The sequence below is a fragment of the Moschus berezovskii genome, chromosome 4, assembly GCF_049115385.1.
Source record: "Moschus berezovskii isolate FMDL1 chromosome 4, NW_MosBer_1.0, whole genome shotgun sequence".
Taxonomy (NCBI): domain Eukaryota; kingdom Metazoa; phylum Chordata; class Mammalia; order Artiodactyla; family Moschidae; genus Moschus; species Moschus berezovskii.
This window is the reverse complement of record NC_142463.1, coordinates 38,545,674-38,558,180: the sequence shown is the minus strand read 5'-3', so window position 1 is coordinate 38,558,180 and position 12,507 is coordinate 38,545,674. Positions and strand designations below refer to the sequence as shown.

The 12,507-nt window shown below is 38.6% G+C and overlaps 1 pseudogene; it reads right to left on the bottom strand.

Annotated features, from left to right (window-relative positions):
- Window positions 1-2,486: 2,486 nt before the first annotated feature.
- On the bottom strand, window positions 2,487-2,708 carry LOC148778035 (ubiquitin-like protein 5 pseudogene; annotated as a pseudogene).
- Between the last annotated feature and the right edge of the window lie 9,799 nt (window positions 2,709-12,507).

Genomic DNA, 12,507 nt, shown 5'->3' with positions numbered 1-12,507 from the left:
ATGTTTACTGGAAGAGATTCAAGCCTGTCTCATCCTATGACCTCAGTCCTGGGAGCGGCGTGCCATTCCACTGGTTTCTGGCAACAAAAACTGATAAGGAACAGAGGATTTATGAGAAACAGCATGTAGAAATCCTCCTGTTAAACATTCCCTGATAATTTCCATTATCATGAAGTTATGTTTTTTCCTTCTCCAATTTCTCCACCTCCTCATTTTGGTCAGTTCTCTGTTTATTTCTATTCATTAGCTAGGTCATGTTGAGTCCTGCCCCAGGCCACAGGTGCAAGGCCTTGCACCAAGGCCTCAGAAGCAGAGCCCAGAACCAAGGTCACCTCCAAAGCTGATTGAGTCCCTTTGTAACTGTTGCCAAAAGCCCCTGATCATCACTAACAAGCTTCCTGACTCCCAATTAGGCCAAGACGTCCACTCCAGCAAACACCGTGTAACACCCCAACCAATCACCTAATGGGAACCTTCCAGCAGGAATTTTCTTTGTCTTAAAGCTATAAAAATCGGCTATTAATTCACGAAAACTGTTGGCTTTCCCTGATCTGTCAGGAGGTGGGCCCACTAAACCGCAATGCCCACTTTATCTCTGCTCTTTGTTGTTAATAAACTCACTCCTTCTAAATGCTCTGTGTCTGGAATTTCTTTTGCAACCTGTGCTTGGATTGCCTCAACAGGTCAGTTGCATTTCCCATCTTGGAGAAGTGACCTTATGCAGAAAATGTCCTATGGGGCCCGGCAGTAGAGCCCCCGTGAGTGTATATGCTTTAGGGAGTGTCCCCTGTATGGGCCAACTACTATGGACATGCTGGTAGGTGGGGCTCACCCCTGGCCTAATTAGCTGCGAGACTGTACCACATGCAGTGGCTGTGGCAGGGGTGGTTTGGGTCTCTTCTCAGTCATCCACTTTTCTGAAATAGTATTTTCTTAGTTTGGAGACTTACAGTTCCACCACTGTGTCAGAAAAACAAATACCTACAGATTAATATTAATTTATTTCAAAATAATAATAGCTACTACGTATTGGGTACCTGTTATGTGCCTGGAGCCTGGAGCTTTAACATGCATTATCTTATTCTATCCTTTGTGAAGGCTCCTGGAGGTGGTGAAGGACAGGGAGACCTGGCAAGCTGCAGTTCATGGGGTTGCAAAGAGTCAGATATGACTGAGCAACTGAACAACAACAATCCTTTTAATAACTCTTAAAGTTCTCACTGTCACAGAATATGAACTTTTTGTGTGTGTGTGTGATGTTTGTTGTTGTTGTAAAATACAGATAACATGACATTCATCATTTCAACCATTTCAAATTATACAATTCAGTGCCGCTTAGTAAATTCACAGTGTTGGGCAACTGTCACTACTATCTGGTTCTAAAATGTTTTTTTATCACCCTTAAAACAAACCTCATATTGATGAAACAGTCATTCTCTATTTACTCTTTCCTCTAATTCCTGGAAACTAGTAGTATACCTTCTCTTTCTATGGATTTGCTTATTCTGGTTAATTCATACAAATGGAATCATAAACATATAGTCTTTTTGTCTGGCTTTTTTCTCTTCAGTTCAGTTCAGTTCAGTCGCTCAGTCATGTCCGACTCTTTGCGACCCCACGAATCACAGCACGCCAGGCCTCCCTGTCCATCACCAACTCCCGGAGTTCACTCAAACTCATGTCCATTGAGTCGGTGATGCCATCCAGTCATCTCATTCTCTGTCGTCCCCGTCTCCTCCCACCCCCAGTCCTTCCCAGCATCAGACTCTTTTCCAGTGAGTCAACTCATCGCATGAGGTGGCCAAAGTATTGGAGTTTCAGCTTTAGCATCAGTCCTTCCAATGTTTTAAAGGTTCAATTATGATGTAGCATATATAAGTACTATATCCCTTTTATGACTGAATAATATTCTATTGTAAGAATATGTCACTTGTTTACCCATTCATCTGTTGATGGACACTTGGATTATTTACACTCTTTGGATATGTGAATAATGCTGCAATGAACACTGGCACACAAGTATCTGTTTACATCCCTGATTTTGATTACGTTGAGTGTATATGTGGTAGTGGAATTGCTAGATCATATGGTAACTCTGTTTTACTTTTTGATAAATTGCAGAACTCTTTCACAGGAACTGTACCATTTTATATTCCATCAGCAATGTGTGAAGGTTCCCACTTCTCTACATCTTTTCCAATGCATGTTACAACGCTTAATATTTTTCATTTTTTGATTATAGCATCCCAGTAGGGATGAAGTTGTTCTAACTATATTTTATCAGATTCTGTGTTTGCCTATTTGGCATCCATTCATCACGGGTCAAATCTTGTATTAGCTATGTTTTTTTTTTTTCTATATTCTTTTTTTTTTTTCAGTCTCTAAGTTTTTATCAACATGAGTTTCCAAAAACAAGCATCCATATTAGTTGGGGTTGGGGGAGAAATGTGGGAGAAGAAGAAAGGGCAGGGAAGAGGAATTCTCCTCTATTGGTAATAAAGCTCCAGGTTCATCCCATAATGGGTTTCATAGTCCCCAAGAGACATGTGGTCTTTAAAAATCATGTACCATTTTTTCAATACCATCTTTTTCCAACAGGTGCCAGTTTGAGCTGTGATAAGCTTCTTGAGGTCCCCAATGGTGTCATCTGTATTGCATTTAATGCAGACTTTCTTACCCAGACCGTCACTGCCAACAACCTTGATCATCTTGCTGCTGCTGCTAAACTGGAGCTCAAATCACCTGGAACCAGCTGATACCACAATCTCCTTGCTTGAGTGCAGAGCCCAGGCCCTATTTTCTATATTCTTGTTGCTCTGGCACTTGGGACCTCACAGACCCAGGGAGAGAATACTCCTCCAAAGGCTAGTTAATTCCTACAGATAATAACTATTTGTCACTGAGCGTGCCTTTAATGTGCAAACCAATCAATCCTGAGTCTATACCCTCAACTATATCCTTATCTAACTCTCACACTAAACCAGTATCTCCCATGCTCTAAATCATCCCAGGGCTGGGTATCAGACAACTAGAGACCAAATCTATAGCCCAGAGCCCACTGGAATTATTCAAATTAGTCAATCTTAAACTATTTACCCTGCTCTGCCTTGTCTTTTTTTTTCTTTTATGATTGGTGGTGGTATCAATAATTATTTTGGTAAAATGAAGGCAAGAATATTAACTTTATGAAAAAAGTATGTGTTATTGGTGGAATTGTGTCCCTCCTGAAAGTCATATGTTGAAGTCCTGACCCCCATTGCTTCATCACATGATTTTACTTGAAAATAGAGTCCTTGCAGATGTAATCAATTAAGCTGAAATCACACTGGAGTAGGATGGATCACTAATCCAATAGGACTGATTATCTTTTAAAAGGGAGAAATTTGGACAAAGAGACACACAGGGAGAACACCATTTGAAGACTGGAGTTATATTGTCACAAGCCAAGGAACTACTGGAAGCTGGGAGAAAAACCTGGAACCAATCCTTTCCTAGAACCATCATCAAGAGAGTAGCCCTGCCAACACATTGATAATGGACCTCCAGAACTGTGGGACAATAAATTTCTAATGTTTGGTTCACTATTTTTGTTGTACTTTGTTATGGCAGTCCCAGCAAGCTAATAAATAAGGCAATAATTTATGCAGGAGGAGAAGGGTGACAGAGGATGAGATGATTGAATGGCATCACTGACACGATGGACATGAGTTTGAGCAAACTCTGGGAGACGGTGAAGGACAGGGACGCCTGGGGTCACCAAGAGTCAGACACGACTTAGTTACTGAACAACAATTTATGGGTTATGCATATCTTTTTTTGTTACTAATCCAGACATTGCCAATACATTAAAAATATATGTGAACATGTACAGTAATAATTAAATTCAATCATCTTTTCTATTTTGATGATATTCAGTCATATAAAACCATAAATTTAAACAATTTTTAAATTTGTTGTTATAAAAGTATTTTTTGGCAAGATAGGAAGATAGAATGTTGTAGCATTAGCCCTTACACTTAGGTCTTTGATTGATCCATTTGGAGTTCTTTTTGGTATATGATATCACTTCATTTTTCTGCATGTGCATTTAGTTTTTCTATCACCATTTTTTAAAAGATTATTATTTCCCCAGTAAATTGTGGTGGCATCCTTGTCAAGAATCAATTGCCCATAAATATACAGGTATATTTCTGAACTTGCAATTCTATATATATCCGTAAGCCAGTACCACTGTCTTTGACTACTGTGGCTTTTCAGTAACTTTTGAAATTGGGAAATGTGAGTCCTCCAACTTTGTTGGTGGATTCTTTACCCCTGAGCCACCATGAATTCCCTTTCAATGGTTCTGGGACCAAATGCAAAGCAATAAATTTAGACCTGTATCTCATGCTTTACACAAATATCAACTCAAAATAGATCACAGACTTAAATGTAAGAGCTAAAACAATACATTTGTCAGAAGAAAACCCAAGAGTAAATCTTCATGACTATAAGTTAGGCAAAAGTTTCTCAGATACAATAACAGAAGCATAAATGATTTTCAAAAAGATTTTAAAGTTAACTTTATCAAAATTAAATGTATTTTGGTTCAAAAGTTTTTTATTTTCATTAAGAAAGTGACAAAATAAGCATATTATGTTGCCGATAAAAGACTTATCTCCAGAGTATATAAAGAACTAAAAATTAGAAGACAAACCAACTCTAAAATGGGCAAAGAATTTGAACTGACATTTCTCCAAAGAAATGTTCAACATCACTAGCATCAAAGAAATGCAAACCCTAACCACAAAGAGTGTTTACAAATAGCTCATACGGCTCAATATTTTAAAAGAAACAAAAAAACCCAATCAAAAAAATGGGCAAATTGTCCAAACAGACATTTTTCCAAACAAGACATACAGATGGCCAATAGGCATAGGAAAAGACACTCAACTTTGCTAATTATTAGAGAAATAAAAATCAAAACTACAATGAGGTATCACCTCACACCAGTCAGAATGGCTATCATCAAAAAAATCTACAAATAATAAATGCTGAAGAGTATGGGTAGAAAAGGGAACCCTCCTACACTGTTAGTGGGAATGTAAATTGGTACAGCCACTCTGAAGGACAATTTTCAGGTTCTTTAAAAAACTAAAAATAGAGTTACTTTATGATCCAGCAATCCCATTCCTGAGTACACACCCAGAGAAAACTAAAATTTAAAAAGATACATACATGCCAACATTCACTGCAGCAGTATTTACGATAGCCAAGACATGAAAGCAACATAAATGTCCACTGACTTACACTGTGTGTATACACAATGGAATATTACTCAGCTGTGAAAAAAGAATGAAATAATAGCAACTGTTGACAAGCATTTGGAAAATCAGAACTCTTGTGTATCACTAGTGGGGATATAAAATGGGACAGCTCCTTTAGAAAATAAGTTCCTCTAAAAGTTGAACATAGAATTACCATATAACCCAGCAATAACATTCCCAGGTACATACACACTAGAGAAAGAGAACATATATCATTTAACACAAAAACTTGTATGCAAATATTTGTACCAGCATTATTCATACCAGCCAAAGGGTGGCAACAGTTCAAATGTCTGTCAATTGCTGAATACATAAAGAAATGTGACCTATCCTTACAATGGAATGATATTTAGTCATAAAAAAGAGAAGGAAGTACTAATATAAACTTCAACACAGGTGAACTTTGAAAACATTATACTATAATAATGAATAACATTGAAAACATTATACTATATTAAAGAAGCCAAACACAAAAGGCTATGTATTGTATAGTTTCATTTCTATGAAGTGTTCAAAATAGGCAAATCCATATAGACTGAACTGAAGCAATGGTTGCCAGATTCTGGAGGGAAGGATAAGATGGTAAACGCTTACTGGTATGGGATTTCCTTTGGGAGGAGCAGTGATGAAATATTCTAAAATTAGTGATGACAGTTACACAATTTTGTGAATATACTTAAAAAATGCTGCATTGTATACTTCAAAAGCATGAATTTAATAATATATGAATCATATCTCAACAACAACAAAAGAATATAGATAATGGAACAGATTTGGTCGTAGAGGAGAAATGTGTTCTGTTTTAAGAAATTAACAAGTCTTGGTGGCTTAGATGGTAAAGAATCTTCCTGCAATGCAGTAGACCCAGGTTCAGTCCGTGAGTTGAGAAGATCACCTGGAGAAGGGAATGCTTACCCACTCCAGTATACTTGCCTGGACAATTTCATGGACAGAGGAGACAGGCAGACTACTGTGGGCTATAGTCCTTGGGGTTGCAAAGAGTCAAACATGACTGAGGAGTCAAACATCATTGGAAGGACTGATGCTGAAGCTGAAGCTCCAATAGTTTGGCCATCTGATGCAAAGAAGTGACTCATTGAAAAAAAAAAAAGAAGTGACTCATTGGAAAAGTCCCTGATGCTGGAAAGATGAAGGCAGGAGGAGAAGGGGGCGACAGAGAGTGAGATGGTTGGATGGCATCACCGACTAAACAGACATGAGTTTGAGCAAGCTCTGGGAGTTGGTGATGGACAAGGAAGCCTGGTGTGCTTCAGTCCATGGGGTCACAAAGAGTCAGACATGACTGACTGATTGAACTAAACCGAACTGATAGTGTATCAGGAGGAGGGTGTAGCAACTCACTCCAGTATTCTTGCCTGGAGAATCCCCATGGACAGAGGAGCCTGGCTGTCTATAATCTATGGGGTCTCAAAAAGTCAGACACAACTGAGCAACTAAGCACAGCAGCACAGGGTAATGTATCAAGGCCCCTAGGAATGGCCTTTGTACTTCTTCCAGCCTCATCTTTCATCACTCTATGTCTCAAAATTTTTTCTCAACAGTAATGAGTTGCATTTATTCTTTAAACAAATATGTAGTGCCCAATATGAGGAATAAAAAGAGTGAGGAAAGCAGACACAGCCCCTGACTTCAGGGAGCTTGCACTCTAGAAAGGTAAGCAAGTAGTTATATTTTAATGTGCTTGGTCCCATGACTAAGAAAACAAGCTGAGACACTATCCCATTGTTCCTCCATCCAGTTGAGCTAAGTGCCTCTTCATTGTGGTCTTAGAGCATCCTTTACATACTTTAATTAACTTACCACATTATTTTTGCTACAATTATCTACATTTGCATCTGTCATCCTAAGTAAATGTAACTTTCTCAAATTTGACTTAATATCTCTATAAACCATAACAACGCTAATGAGATAATATGAACTCAACAGCTGTTTGCATCTGGTTATGGTTAAGAGTATATACTCTGCAGCCAAATTCAGTTCAGTTCAGTGGCTCAGTCATGCCCGACTACTTTGCGACCCCATGGACTGCAGCATGCCAGGCCCCCCTGTCCATCACCAACTCACGGAGTTCACTCAAACTCATGTCCATAGTGATGCCATCCAACTATCTCATCCTCTGTCATCCCCTTCTCTTTCCACCTTCAATCTTTCCCAGCATCAGGGTCTTTTCAAATGAGTCAGTTCTTCGCATCAGGTGGCCAAAGTACTGGAGTTTCAGCTTCAGCATCAGTCCTTCCAGTGAATAATCAGGACTGATTTCCTTCAGGATGGACTGGTTGGATCTCCTTGCAGTCCAAGGAACTTTCAAGAGTCTTCTCCAACACCACACTTCAAAAGCATCAATTCTTCCCCACTCAGCTTATATAGTCCAACTCTCACATCCATACATGTCTATGTTTGTCATAACTTTTCTTGCAAGGAGCAAGCGTCTTTTAATTTCATGGCTGCAGTCACCATCTGCAGTGATTTTGGAGCCCCCTCAAAATAAAGTCTGTCACTGTTTTCATTGTTTCCCCATCTATTTGCCAGGAAGTGATGGGACCAGATGCCATGATCTTAGTTTTCTGAATGTTGAGTTTTAAGCCAGCTTTTTCACTCTCTTCTTTCATTTTCATCAAGAGGCTCTTTAGTTCTTCTTCATTTTCTGTCATAAGGGTGGTGTCATCTGCATATCTGAGGTTATTGATATTTCTCCCAGCAATCTTGATCCCAGTTTGTGCTTCATCCAACCCAGTGTTTCTCATGATGTACTCTGCGTATAGGTTAAATAAGCAGGATGACAATATATAGCCTTGATATATTCCTTTCCCTTTATGCGACCAGTCCATTCCAAGTTTTTGAGTTCTAATCTACTCTCTGAAATTTCTTAGCTGCTTGACTTTTGGTAGAGATATCTAGTTTCTCTATGTTCAGTTTCTTCACTTGCAAAATGAGAATAATAATAGCTGATAATTTATAAGATTTTGTGGAGGTTTTAGACTCTTGAGAGTCCCTTGGACTGCAAGGAGATCCAACCAGTCCATTCTAAAGGAGATCAGTCCTGGGTGTTCATTGGAAGGACTGATGCTAAAGCTGAAACTCCAATACTTTGGCCACCTCATGCGACGAGTTGACTCACTGGAAAAGACTGTGATGCTGGGAGGGATTAGGGACAGGAGGAGAAGGGGATGACAGAGGATGAGATGGCTGGATGGCATCACCGACTCAATGGACATGAGTTTGAGTGAACTCCGGAGTTTGTGATGGACAGGGAGGCCTGGTGTGCTGTGATTCATGGGGTCGCAAAGAGTCAGAAACGACTGAGCGACTGAGTTGAACTGAACTGAAAGTACATGGAACAGTGCTAGAGACACATTTTCTTTCTTTTTTAAAAAAAAATTAATTTATTTAATTGGAGGATAATTCCTTTACAATATTGTGATGGTTTCTGCCATACTAGACATACATTTTCTGCTCTTACGTTGTACAGATCACTAAACTTCATATATCCTGTTGTTACCATTCTTATTGTAATAGTCTAGTTGGCTAACAGTAAAAGAATAACTCCTCCACGTGAATATATGTGCTTCAAGTTATAAGTATGATATTATTTAAAGATATCTTCCATAAAAAGTATGGCAAAAGTTTGGTCAGATTGAATTTAGCCAGAAAGTTAATCACAGTATCACCTGTAGAAATATATTTGTTAGAGAAACCTGATAAATTAAACAGATTTCAATGAGCTACCAGTAGGTGGCTCTCTTAATTTGCAATTTTATTTCAGTTCAGTTCAGTTCAGTCGCTCAGTCCTGTCCGACTCTTTGTGACCCTATGAATCACAGCACGCCAGGCCTCCCTGTCCATCACCAACTCCCGGAGTTCACTCAAAATCACCACCATCGAGTTGGTGATGCCATCCAGCCATCTCATTCTCTGTCGTCCCCTTCTCCTCCCGCCCCTAATCCTTCCCAGCATCAGAGTCTTTTCCAGTGAGTCAAATCTTCGCATGAGGTGGCCAAAGTATTGGAGTTTCAGCTTTAGCATCAGTCCTTCCAATGATTTCAGTTCAGCTTTGTGCTTTTATGCATAAAGTCACACAATCAAACAGCACTGGTAACAGGGTAGAAATGGCTCTCCAGGAATTGTCTAATGTGTTTGTCTATCTTCTGGTAGGATTTATAATCCACAGTTGTAAATTAATTTACAGAGGCCCTTCTTCAGTGGGTACTTCTGAGGGCTCTTTTTTCTTTAATTTTTAAGAAAATCATTTTGGAAATATTCTTTGGCGCCTAGAATTTTGATTATTTTTTATATGTCATGATAGATGGATGAACATAGTTTATGTCTTAAATTTTTCATAGAGAATGAATTTCCCATTTTTCTTGATATCTCATTTCTTTATAATAAATTTAGATCTGGTTATTTCTAAAGTTAACTTTCCCCTTAGTTTTTCTCTGTATTGTAAAACTAAATAATGATGTTCAAAATTTGTCTTTACTATATCAGTTAGCTACTCAGGACCTTTATATTCCCATAGTATTTTATCTTTATTTTATTATATTGTCATTTATTGACATTTATTAGTTTTACTATTAGTTCCTGCACAAATATTTGGAGAATAAAGTTATACTCTATTCTCCAAAATATTTATTGCTGTAGCAGATAGATCCAGATGTTCACTAGTTAAACCTTATAACCTATAGTGTTCACAGCCCTACCTGCTGTTTCTGCAAAGTTGTAGAACTTATTTCCTCAGATTATGTCTGTAAACTTACAAATATACCTGTATTCCATCCCATCCTAGGCCAGTCCCAGGAGGACGCCCAGTCTCTTCACTGCTTTCACACACACACACACACACACACACACACACACACACACACACACACCTGCACTCAAATACCTGATGGAGATCTGCAAAGTCCTAAAGAAGAGTCAGAGGCAAAGTGCATGGTCTTGTCTTAGTTGGAATAATCTTTGTTCTCACTTTGTATTTGCTCCTTTTCTCTTCTCTCCACTACCACCTTATTATACGGAATTTTGCAAAATAAACTCAATATCTCTTCTTTCTAGAACATATCTGCCAGAAGTCAGATCTCAGTTCCTCAAACTTCTCAGCCTCCCACATGGAGAGTTCTAAAGCTTTAATGGGTCTTCAGATATATCTTCAGTAAAGGAAAGAGCCCAGGCTTTGGTCAGTTTTTGGATGTAAGCCACTCCCAGGGAGGAAGCATAGCCCTCGCTCTGAGTGAGGTTCCTCCTTTGTGCAAGGGCAATTCCCAGAGAGAGACTATCAGCCTTAAGCCGTCAACATCAACACTCCCCAAAGCTGGGGGAAACCAGTACTTCCATCCTAAAAAACACTTCTGAATGGTACACCACAGAACCCACCTCAGAATCCATCTTCATAAGAAGAAGATGAGGCTCAAACAGCAAGAAATAAATCCAGACAGAAATGGAAAGACCCAACCCTAATATTACTTGAGTTCCTCAGTTCAGTTCCAACCCTGGAATTCTTAGTTACATGAGCCAGTAGATTGCATTTTTCTGCTTAGGATATTTGAAGTTGGGATTCTGTCACTTCTAAGTGAAAGACCTCTGATGAATAACACCTCATGTTTGAAGCAAGTCATAATCACTATTCTCTTCTTTCAGCAATTACAATGTCATAATTTGTTTATACATCTATCTTTCTAATTAAACTGTAAATTTCTTATGGGATCTTATTTTATTTATCCTCTCTCTAACATCTATAGCAGGTGTAAGTAGGAGAGATAATGAATACAAATTTGTTGAATTAGTGATTAAGAAAATTCCAAAATGATGACAAAGCATAGGCATAGAAGCAGATGAGTTCACAGAGCACATTAGATAAGGAACGTATAGTCAAAAGTTGACTTGAAAAGCATAATAAGATTTCACATTTCCTCTCTCAGCCCAGTGTAAGTTGGAATTTAAACCAAGATACTCAGATTCATGAATATTAGTTTGACATTTAAGCTAGATTTTGGGGATTGGTCATTCCTTCTTAAAATACATTTTTTACCTTCTCTATTGGTTCTGAGCTCCATGTTCATTCTTGGTCTGTTGATTTGTTCACTGTGTTTATGGTCTCAGGTCTTGTGTTGGACTCTGTGAATATTGCAAAGATAGGAAGATCTGCACCCAGGGAGAGCATATTCTTTAAAAAGAGGTAGACTTAAAATAAGTAATTACAAATGCAATATTTATCATTAAAAGTAATTATAGGAGTGTACAGCATGGGAGAACAACCTAAATGGTGAGATTAGGGAAATTTTCCTGAGAAAGTGACATTTTTATACGGAAACAAAGGAAAAATAGAAGTTAGCTCCCAGAAGCCCCCAACAAATGTCATTGTGTCTCATTTGACCTAAAATAATCAGTATAGTCAGAGGAATAGGTGAATTAGTGAATTCACTACATCATTAGGAATTCACTGAGTAGCTAAACTAACCAGAATCCACTTCTGGAACTGAAGGTAAGGTTAATCCCACCCAAATTACATGATTGAGAATGAGATAAGGATTTTTCTTTTCCCCAAAGGAAAGTTTTGAGTCCAGTTACCAAGAAAAAACAGAAATTGATGCTGGGCAGCAAGCATAAGCCTCCTTTATAAGGAGGCTAGAAGACCTTTCCAGTATCCAAGTGAGAGATGAGAGTGACTTGGATAAGGAGAGGCCCGTGAAGGTTGACAGGACTGGATAAATAATTGACTGAAAATGTAAAGAGTGGGGAGATGAATCAAAAATGACTCCAAGGTTAAAGTTTTTCTTGCCCAGGCTGCGACATAGCTACACTTGCTATTTTAAGAATTTCTCGACCATGGCTCAATGAATGAGAAAATATTTCCCAAACTTACTATTAAGTTCCCTTTTGGTAATTTCTAAATGTCTCCTTTGTTGTTTAATGTTCTCTCTTGTTCTTCTGGATCCTCATATGCTTTTTAAAATAACATACTGCTAGTCTGAACCATATTCATTAATTAAATATTAAGGCTACTTCTATCTTAGGGCTTTCCCAGTGGCTCCCAGCTCCGGGGAATTCAGAGCAATGCATGATATGCAGGAGATGGGAGCTGTATTGCCTCAGTTGGGAAGATCCCCTGGAGGAGGCATAGCAGCCCACTCCAGTATTCTTGCTGGGAAAATCCCACAGACAGAGGAGACTGGTGGGCTACGGT